We start from the raw sequence: 11,558 nt of genomic DNA, 5'->3' as shown, positions 1-11,558 counted from the left end.
CACATGCATACACAGGCATAATTCATTTTGAAAATTAAAATATTCTTGTTATTGCAAATATAGCTGTATATAATTAATTAATATAAAATCACCAAACTAGAGAAAGTGTCAACAACCCCCCCCCACCTTATCCAAAGGCTCAAGGCATTCGATAATTATGTTTTATTTTGTGAATGTTAGCAAGATATTCCAGGCCCCCAGCTACTAATTTCTGGGAAAACCTAAATCTAAAGTCCTACTCTGGACTGCCTTTGTGGTTTTATGACGAAGGTAGTCCCCGCTGTCAGAAAGACTCACAGATAGGGGTTCAGGCTTTTGCGACAAGAAGCAAGCTCTGAGGTTGGCCCCTCAGTTTATATGTAGACCAAACTTCCTAGTTTCTTCTAAACAGCCTGGCTCTGGTGGTGTGTTTGTGTGTGTTGTGTGTTTGTGTGTGTTGTGTGTATGTGTTGCAGAGGGTGAGTCTACCTATTTTCCTGGGCTGTAACATGAGAGGGTTGAGTAGGAGCCCATGGCTACAGCATCTTGGCAGAAGGGCATCTTAGTGAAGATCTTTTCCCATTCAATCCCAGAGAACCTAGACAACAATGAGGACCCTAAGAGAGACATATATAGATCTAATCTACATGGGAAGTAGAAAAAGACAAGATCTCCTGAGTAAATTAGGAGCATGGGGACCTTGGGAGAGGATTGAAGGGGAGGGAAGAGGCAGGGAGGGGAGCAGAGAAAAATGTAGAGCTCAATATCAATCAATTTTTAAAAAGACAAAAATAACAACAACAACAAAAGGCATGTTGAAGGCAGACCTGCATTAGGCTATCAACATAATGGGTTATTCAGGATGGTGGGTGGGATTGGGTTCTGTCTATCCTTGTTTCTGGTACTTAGCTTGCCCCTGAAAGAAGCCACAACAGTAGGGATCCACATGTCTATAGTAAGCAGGGTTGGCAGGTCAGTGGGAAAGGAAATAACTATCCCAGCCTATACATAGGCAGGACAGGACAAGACAGGGAAAGGTAGGGCATTTGGTTTTGGTGGAAGAAGAGTTGGGCCAGTGTATGGGAGAGAGGGAGGAGTTGATAGTTGTTGAACTTCTACCATCCTATGGGTAATGGCTTTCTTCTGTTGCTAATTCCTGAAGGATTCCTCATGCCTTATTGGTTTGCTAATTTAATTTAGCTCACTGCTCTGAGTCCCAATTCTTTCTTGAGCTTTCTTTGATAGAGCACTTTGAGTTTCTCTTCAGATCTTGTTGATGGTGATCTTGACACGTCCATTTCTTTATAGTATATTGTTAGATATAATTCAGGCATGCAACTTGGGGACCTTTTATGGAACATCTATTTAAGAATTATACAAACATCTCATTTCCTACTTAATCCCATACTATTATGACATTAAAAGGAAATGGCATCAAATTTAAATTTAAAATGTTCTATGCATTTATCTGCATTGATCTCAATTTTTTTTCATCTTTAGGGCATTTAAATAGGCAATATTCTAAACTGAGTTGGTTGGGAATTTCCTAGAATTCTGTTCTAGTTGGTGTAAGCCTCAAAGATATTTGAAGTATATGCAATAACTTTGAAGATATTCAGCAATTCACCAGGTATTGTGACAGCTCCTGAGTTGTGATTGGCTAGCTCACCTGGTTGACAAGGTGCCTGGACCTACAGTTGTTCTATTTTCCCCAGAACTTCCTTTAACTTCTCTTATACCTGGCTCAGTAGTTCAGCCCTGAACTTTCTTCGCAGGATGCCTGCAACATCAGAACTGGAGATGGCTCCGTGGATAACAGCACTTGCTATGCAAGTGTGAGAACCTGAGCTCAGATCCCTGCCACTCATATAAAGGCAAGCAAAAATACACTCCACACTCTGTAGCACCAGCACTGTGGGGGAGGGATGGAGACAGGAAGCAAGATACCCGTCTCAGAGGAATAAGGTGGAAAGTGATAGAACAGGACACTAATGTCCTCTTTTGGGCTCCCTGCACATAGACAGACATATGCTCATAAACCACATACACACACACACACACACACACACACACACACAGGGATTATATAGCCTTACAAAAACTGCCTCATCCTTCTCCATAATGCTATGAGATCACTCCTAAAATATCACTATTTTTGTAAACAAGACACCTAAAGTGCTTGAGTCTCCAGTCAAACCCTGACACACATCGCTATTCTTTTATTTTCCTATATATGCATTAGATGTTTGAATACTTTTTTTTTTCCTTATTAAGCCTTTTAAATATGTTAGGAAAGTCTGAGATCCTTTTCCCTTTGGGAACATAATTAACTAATTAATGTCAATCTGGATACCTATGACGCCTTTGTTGAGGCCATTAGCATCCCCATAACAGCTGAGAGTTAGAATTAAAATTAAAAATAGCTGTTTTTGTTATTTCTCAAACTACTGTGTCATAGTTCCTAGGGTTTTTTGTAGGATTTTACAATTATTGGCAGAAATTTTATTTATTTATTCTGTTTCAAATGTCATTTTATTGAAAAATGGTATAACTAATTACAAGTTTAAACTCTAACTTGGTAAGTTTAGTTGAACAACAAGTTGCTGCAAATTGCTTATTCAAAAGTGATAACCAGACAACTCTGAATACAGAGCAAGGGTCAGAAATACCTGATTGGCCAATAGGGCTAAGTCACTAAATGAACTGTGATCATTTCTCAGGAAAGGTCTGCTGTAATTTCAATCGGCAGCAGCACAGGAAGAGTTCCTCACACAGGCTAGTTCCAGCTTAAATTAACTCTCTCTGACTTTCTCGGTTGAGACAGATATATCCACATAACTGGCTGAGCCTTCTTTTTAGGTCCGCATGCACTTGCAATGATCTTTTTTTCCTGCTGTGCAGAAATGCTCTGCACTATGTGCTTCTCCACCCGTGCCATGAGTCATGTCCTGCACAGAAATATTGTAGTCCAGGCAATTTTTTACCTCCTTCTATGCTCTATGTAGCCTTTCCAAGTGACCTCCAAGACCACGGCAATATTATTCCTCTGAACGTCAAAGAGGCAGTGGTGCTTCTGAACTAGATTTGCTTGATGGTTGATTGCTTTACTTCTTTGAGTTGAGATTTTTTTTTCACACTAAGTTTATCCCTAAATTCTCCAGTAGAGGCACCATATTTTTTAATCATATAGACAATCAACCCTACTACTAATGTGGTAGAAAAGTCTCTGGGGGTAAATACATTTATTTCTTTGGATAGAAAATGCAAGCTAAACCCAGTTCCAAGCACAAAGGGTTCTGTTACCCTAGTTCTAAAATAAAGAAACTGGAAAAATTCCTCAAGGATCAACCCAAGACATACCTTATCTCCACATTCAGTAAGAGGTGATACAGAGGTAAGAAGTGGCTGTCCTATGTGGAAGACCCCAGGATGGCTGCAATCTTCAGGCATGGGCCACTATGGCAGCAGAAAGTACCACCTGGGACAGCATGGTCTGCGAAGGTCCAGGCAGTGGTCTTGGTGTCCCTGTGACTCTGACCCAAAGATGTCAGGGTTGGCAGAAATTTTAAATTTTCTATACATTATTTTTATTCTTACTAGTCCTGTCCTTTTCTTTTTAGTTATATAGCTATCTAAATTAGTCAGAAAACGAATGAGTGTTGTGTATTTTTTATTTATAGTAACAACCACAACCCCTTTCTAGTCTAGTTGGGCTTTTTATTTTTGTCTTTATAGAAAATAAAGATCTTAATTGTGCCAATAAATATTCCCTTTATCTGGTTGTGGTGGCACACACCTATAATTTTAGCACTCAGGAGGATGAGGCAGGAGGATCATTTGAGTAAAACAGAAACAATATAATGAAACTCTATGAGTCCCATTTCTGATTGTGACATAATTTATTTAATCACAGGGGCAATTTTCATATTCTCTTCGTGAATCTCACTATAATGTCATCCATATCTTTGTGTGTGTGTGTGTGTGTGTGTGTATTATGAATCCAAACTTTTCTTATTTTGGAAGTGGCTACATTTCAATTCTCTTTTATATTTTGGAACTTATTAAAATTTAAGAGTCTGAATTAGGGTATATTCTTTATTTGATATTCAGAAAAAAGTATTAATATTTTCTTTTCTGTCAATGCCTTTGCTTTTATCATTCAGGTAATGGTTAATTGTATCCAAATTTTATATTAAGGAAAGTTTATATGCACAAAGGTAAGTAAATTAAATGTGATCAGCATACAAAAGAATTATAAGGTAATTTATGTTTATTTAAAACATTTATAGCCGGGCGGTGGTGGTGCACGCCTTTAATCCCTGCACTTGGGAGGCAGAGGCAGGCGGATCTCTGTGAGTTCGAGACCAGCCTGGTCTACAAGAGCTAGTTCCAGGACAGGCTCCAAAACCACAGAGAAACCCTGTCTCGAAAAACCAAAACCAAAACAAAAAAAAAACAAAAAAAAAATTATAAAGGGTTTTAAAAGGCTAAAAATCAGTTGAATAGAGAAAAATTATTTTGAAAACAATTATAATATACAAGCCTGTAAAATAATGTTTAGTGTAACCATTAAAATTTGAATCGATGCACTCCATGAACTCCCTCCTCAGAGATAAATAAGAGCACTGACATTAGCAAGAGCATGCATTATCTTATCTAATTAAGTGCCTTCCGCTAGGGGACACATCAATCTGCATGATAGTGGACAGGCACTGAGACCATTACAGGAACTAAGCCAATATTTTCTCCTAATTCTAAAAATCATTTTCTAAATCGAATATGCATATTGACACAGTGTTCATTTTCATTAGAAGATGTTTATTTTTGACATAATTGGCACAAAACCTGGACAGTGTTATTCCACTAATGTTATAACGCTTGGAAGCCTCCTACAAACAGGGAGCACAGCAGCAATTTCTTGGGTCGCAGCTAAGCCTGTAGCTAAAGATGGGGAGAAGGTGGAGGGAAGAAAAAACATCATTTCATAGCGAGGTCTTCTTAAATTAGCATTAAACTTCGGGAACAAAATACATTTTAAATCGTTTACAGTCAAAGCATTGATTTAGTTTGTATGACATATCATTCACAATGCTTTAATATATGGGCTAGCATAATGAATGGTAACACTATTGTATAATCTAGATCAAAAGACACAGTAATCACTTGGATCTTTTTAAAAATTACAGAAAAGAGACAGACTCGAATTTTTGGTTTGTTTTTGCTATGGAGGAAAGGGAAGACATAATTTTCCTCATGAATTTTATTTCTTGTTTTATGTAATAATAATTGGATAGTTCAGAAAAAAATCAATATCTCAACAGAAGGTGAAAATTACCAAGTCATTATTTATACACAGAACTCTTAGTGGGATTGTTAAATAAATAAAAGTTAAGAGCTCATTTCCTGTCCAGGAAAACACAATAATTAAATTATCCTTTTTTAAAATAGAGATTTTGCCATTAGGCTTTGAATTCATAGAAGCTGACTTCAATATTCCCTACTTGGCATGGCTGAAATTACCTTTTCAAGTGTTGTAATAATATTAAGCACATTATTTTTCTTTGATTAAGTAACTAGCAATCTGCTCTATATTAAAATTACCTGTGTAGTCACTTTCCAATTCTGATAGCCCAAGTGTGGATAAGCCTTTTAGCTGTCATAAAATCACAAAATAGAACAAACATGTCAATCAATGCACGATTGTGAGGCTATTATTATATGTCACCAGAGTTATCACCACATGGTTACTCTGCAGGGTCTTAGCTCCGCAACTGATATGGAACTTTTGGTAATTGTACAATAGACTAATTTTCCCACATGAATTCAAAGACAAAGACAGTTTTGTTTCAGGTCTATTCAAATGTAAGGGGAGAAATTGTCAGTGTTCTAAGATTGTGCAAATATAGTCATCTGTCTTTTTTTCACTCATGTTTTATGGAGTAATTTTATGAAGTAAGCTGCTGTGAGACCACTTTTTGAATTTTCACTCCAGAATAGAACTGCTGGGCTAGAGTCTTAGCACAGTTCAATCTGTTTTCAGTGTTGTCTGCCATGAGAAGACTGAGCCTTTTGGCAGATTCCTCCTTTCTTTGTGCAATAGATTTACTGGCCTATAAAACATATATATAACTGGTAACACTGAACTGTTATTTACTTCAGAGCCAGTATTAAAAACTGAGATTAATGCATATTAAAACTAGGTTTGAGTTTTTCATTAAAAAATTTCCAAAGTCTTTAAAATAACAAGGATATGTTAAAATATACAAAAGTTAGCACAATGTTATATAGACCAAATAAAAAAAACAAATCTTCCTTGCTAGGCGTTAGTAGCACACACTCCCAACACTTTGGAGGCAGAGGCAGGCAGATCTGAGTTGGAGGCCATCCAGGTCTACAGAGTGAGTTCCAGAACAGCCAGAACTACACAGAGAAAACTTGTCTCAAAAAAAAAAAAATCCAGAAAAACTTTCCTTAGGAATTAAGGATACATGATATATGTGCACGTACATCTGGAGACCAAGAGGTCAACTCTGGGAGTCTTTCACTGCTGCTCTGTGCCTTATTTTTCTGAGGCAAGGTCTCTCACCAGTTCAGTGAGACCGACTGACTAGCCAGTGAGGCAATTTTAGTAAAAGTATGGTCAATGTTAAGAGGTGACTCCTTAGCAAAGCACACCTGAAAATGTTATGTCTAGGGTAAAAGACCATTGTCTACATCTATTCAAACAGGGTTCATTTGGAGATTAGCCCTTATTCAAAAGAGAGTGATTAAAATGGTAAAAGAATTTCAAAGCCCAAGATCTACAAAATGGCAAGAGGAGTTTGAAATCAGGAAGACGAAAGGATCCAAATCATGGCTTCTAAACATCTGAGATTATATTCACCCATTGTCCAAAGGGTAGCAAAGAAATGCCTTCTGTCTAGAGAGATAAAAACTCTATTGTGCAGATCAATGTTTATTACACAGGTAGGGGAGCAGATGGTATTTGAAAGTTACTGTCAGTTGAGACAGGATAACCAATGGATACCAAAAGCGGTAACACTTGACCAGAAGCTGGGTGTGGTGGTGAATGCCTGCAGTTCCAGTGCTAAAGCATGCATGGGATGCTAAGGCAAGCGGACTCTATCTCAACTTGGGAAAAAATAAAAAGAGCTGATGAGAAATGGGGTAGCCATGTGGTGTTGAAGCCTTGCCCAGAGTTCATATTCTCCCTTTGTATAGCTTTTTCTGAGACCACAGCTTGGTTCTACTGGGATTAATATTTCGGGGAAACGGGGACATGACATTAATATTGCTTTTGGCTAAGCATGACTGAATCCACAAGAACCATTGTTCTACTGCCCACTTCTTTGTACAAATCTTGGGTATTTTCAGCGGGGTACTATGGTGTTATGTGTTAGGGTGTTCATGGTCATGTGTTCTTTCCATTTGGTGCCCCCATCTTTATTAGGTTTATGTCTTTTGAAAAATGTTTAATTGATGAAGCTTTGTATGTTTTGCCTCTAGTCCTGTTTTTTCCATAAGCCTTAGGGTTTTGATTCAAAACTGAGCATATTTGGTCATTTTTATTCATTTTATTTTTAAATAGCTTTTATTGAATCTGATTTTTGATCATTTCATACAGGTAAATGTTTCATTCTGGTTATTCTAACCTATCTCCTTACCACCTCAGTCAACCCCTACCCCATTTCCCTAAAAGCCCCTTTCTTAGCCCAATCATATTGTTTTGTGACTGTGACTTTGAAATTGTTCACTCTGGCTCGGTGGCTCACCTGTAAATGCAGTCCCCAAGGACACAAAATGTAGCCCACTGAGAGTAACAACAGCCTCCCTGCATTTGCTGGTCTGACACTCGGAAGCAGCACAGTGGTTTTAGTGTTTCTGCTTCATGTAAGATGACTTAATAATCTGATACTAAGCATTTCTTGATGGGGTATGGTACAAAGTAAATGAGAACCCTTAAAATAGCTGGAAATTAATCCTCTTCAAGCTTTAATATCTGAACACAGTGGTACATACTTAATGCTTTCTGTACACAAGATTGGCACAGAATTTTCTTTTTTTTTTTTTCAAGACAGGGCTTCTCTGTGTAGTCCTTTTTTCAAGTCCAGGCTTACTGACTATCCTGGAACTAGCTCTGCAGACCAGGCTGGGCTCCAGAGATCTAGCTGCCTATGCCTCCAGAGTGCTGGGATTAAAGGCTTATTCCACCACTACTGAACCTTCTCTCTCTCTCTCCCCTTCCATCCCTCCTTCCCTTCCTTCCTTGCTTCCTTTCTTTTTTTCTTTATATTCCTTTATTAGGGCAAGATTCCTGATGATCCAGTGGTGTCTTTCCTAAGCAGAGTCCTGTGCAGAAATCACACACTATCCATAGTGACAGATTTTGGTTACACTTTGTCCATTGATGGAATAGTTCCATTTATAAAGTTTTATACATCAAAAAGCTTTGAGTTTGACCAGGCTGTCCATTAATGATCTCTGAAAAAGTGGCATTTAATTTTAGATCTGTTTTACAATATTAAAAAGCTTATGCATCAGGTAGCTCCCCAAAACAGTATTCTCTGTACAATGGCATTAAGTAGACAGAGCTCTTTATCCACCCAGATTCACAGAGCCACATCTGAGAGCTTCTGCTACAAACCAGGGACATAGTACTCCGGACCACCTCTGACAACCAGTTCTTGGCCAGTTCACAGTGCCAATGATTACATACCAGTATCTGTCCTTCATATATTTAGGATTAAGACAACAGGTCTGTGACACGGTGGGAACAGATGCTCATAATATCCAGGTAACTAAAGGCCCATTTTTAGAAAGCCAAATTGAGATAAAAATCAAGGGTACTAGCCGGGCGGTGGTGGTGCACGCCTTTAATCCCAGCACTCCGGAGGCAGAGGCAGGCGGATCTTTGTGAGTTCGAAGCCAGCCTGGTCTAGAAGAGCTAGTTCCAGGACAGGAACCAAAAGCCACAGAGAAACCCTGTCTCAAAAAAAAAAAAAAAAAAAAAAAATCAAGGGTACTATAAGTCCGTGGTAGCAAACTATACTCACTTCACTTAGTTATGGAGACATTAAGGCGTGATTCAAATCTCTTGAACTCAACCTGCATAGCCCTGAGATGCACACTGAGGGAAAATGTGGTATGTTCAGTGTGACTATTCAGCACACTATTTTTTAAAAAATTTGTTTAAAATTTATCAATGAGTAATGAAAAACTCAAATAAATTAACCTAAAACACTAAATGAAAGGATTGACAAGGGACATTATAGTTAATGACATTTTCAGTTTAACCCGTGATCTACTCCTATTTGAAATGTCTATCTAAATTTTGTATTATAGTTATATTCTTTGTGCATAACACACACGTGTACTGGTGGAGAAGTAGACTAATTGGTGTCAAGCTAAGATTGCAGTGACCAAGACTGAAGCCTGCCACACTCTTTAGTTGAAATGGTGGAATAGAGACAGGATTTACATACAAACTAGGAAAAAATGGAAAACATTTTCTAGGGGCTGGCAACATTGGTGCAAAAATGAGCAAACAATAAAAAAAAATGAGCAAACAAGCAAATGCTTTCAAAAAAGTTAGCTAAACAAACAATCCATGAATATGTTTATATGAAATATTAGTTCCAAGAGAAGCCTTCCTGCCTGCTGGTGAGATCCTATATTAATAGGAAGCCAAGTATCACCTCTTCTCAGATGAGATTATGTCAAAGCAGCTCTTGCTTAATTTAATCAAAAATGCTTTTAAGATTTGATAGAATGTATTCTTCTGATTGATAAGAAAGAAAATCTCATTAAAATATATATTGTGTGGCATCTATTATAAAAGTCTGGCTTTCCCCTTGCTTTAGCTGTACACAGCTGACAGCACTCTGTCACCTCTGATATTCTGACAGTTTGAACCACACGAAGGACTTTCCTTCTCTGTACTTCAGTTTGTCTTCAAAACATGAATCCTTTACACTTACTCTCTCAGCGATAAGAAAATACATTTTATCTGTGTCAAGCCACGACCATTTAAGCAAAAATGTATTTTGGGGGGAGATATCAAAATTACAAGGCAATTTGTTTGATTCTCATGTATTTACAAAGAACAGGGGTTTTATGAAATGACTTTACATCCGTCTCGGAACAAAATTAACATTTATAAAGAATAGTCGCAGTCATGAGCAACAGGGAATGAGGACCAGCCTAGCATCTCAGTGCTGTGGTAAACTGGCAAATGGAGGGAAGCTCAGGGGAGCAGGGCCGGGTTCAAAAAGGCACAGTGCAGACTGAAAGCTGACACAGACACTGTAATGCCCCTGCTATATTCCTGACCAGAGTGTCAAATTAGTAGACAATATCAAAAAGCCACGAAACAATGCAAAACAGAACTGGATGGACAGAAGCATCCTAGGAATGGTTCTTTTGAACATTGGTGATAGCCAAAATATGTCTATTATGTTTAAGTACTTAACTACTGATTCCTTACTCTCTGAAATCTAAGCTATTGGAGCTCTGACATCCTCAGCTATGAGTTACAGTTAGCCACACTTAGTCTTTTGATGGCCTGTGTAAAACATCCCATCCCATTGTGGTGTCAGTTATTTGTCTCAGGGGAGCCCAGTGGAGGAGAGATGCATGAGAAAACAAAAGGGCACATGCAGTTTACTCTGTAGTTACTCTCCACGTTTCTGAAGAGAAAGAGGAAACGATTCCCCTTCTGCCTCCTGTGACCTTTATTTATCCTCAAGGGAGCTCTGGAAATCTACTTAACTAGAATTCAGCTGGACAATATTGATGGTTAGGAAGAGAAGGAAGCATGTAATGCGATTACATGTGCCCCATACTTCCTAGAAATAGCCCTGCACTCCAGAGTCCCCTAAGGAAATGTGTTGCTGTTGTACAGCCCGCACAGCATCTTGTAATTATGCCGCCATTTGTTCTTTTCCTGCTTCAAATCTAACTGAGTTACTTATCTAACAGTCTCATTAAAATCTGCTTTAAAAAAAAAATTAATCAGCTATTCATGAGTTTTGTCCATCTCTGAAGTATATTCATCAGGAAAAAATAGCCCCCACTTAGCAATTTAATTGATAAGCATATATACGATGGTATCTGATAATACAAAAGTTATTCCTAGGTAGGTGCACTTTACATTTAGTAAGATTAAAATTATCTTTATTTACAGTTCTCTTTTCATAAACTCACTAAAATAAAAACTAGTGATTGCTTTTTGGCATTAACAATATCCAAACAATTAAGATTGGCAGAAGAAATATAAGAGGTTCCATTAAGTTTGAATTTTTGATAATTACATTTTTTTAAGTATGCCCTATTTTTGTGTATACAAATGAGTATAATTGTTATTTCTGAAATTTAACTTTGTGTCCCATATTGTTATTTCTTTTTATAATTTATTTAAATTTATTTTATGTTCACTTGTGTGAATGTGTCTTTATTCATTGCACAGCTTACGACAGGAAAAGGTTGACAATCTCAAATTGTTATAAATTTCCCCATCTGAATCATAAATAAATAATGTACAGGCTGGAGAGATGGGTCTATGGTTAGGAGTGCTTACTGCT

General features: G+C 37.7%; 1 pseudogene; it reads right to left on the bottom strand.

Annotated features, from left to right (window-relative positions):
- Positions 1 to 2,755: 2,755 nt before the first annotated feature.
- Positions 2,756 to 3,469, bottom strand: LOC130886977 (ATP synthase F(0) complex subunit B1, mitochondrial-like; annotated as a pseudogene).
- Positions 3,470 to 11,558: the final 8,089 nt, after the last annotated feature.

The sequence above is a fragment of the Chionomys nivalis genome, chromosome 14 (genome assembly GCF_950005125.1).
Source record: "Chionomys nivalis chromosome 14, mChiNiv1.1, whole genome shotgun sequence".
In the NCBI taxonomy this organism is placed as follows: domain Eukaryota; kingdom Metazoa; phylum Chordata; class Mammalia; order Rodentia; family Cricetidae; genus Chionomys; species Chionomys nivalis.
Note: the sequence above shows the minus strand (reverse complement) of the source record. Positions and strands in the feature narration are given on the sequence as shown.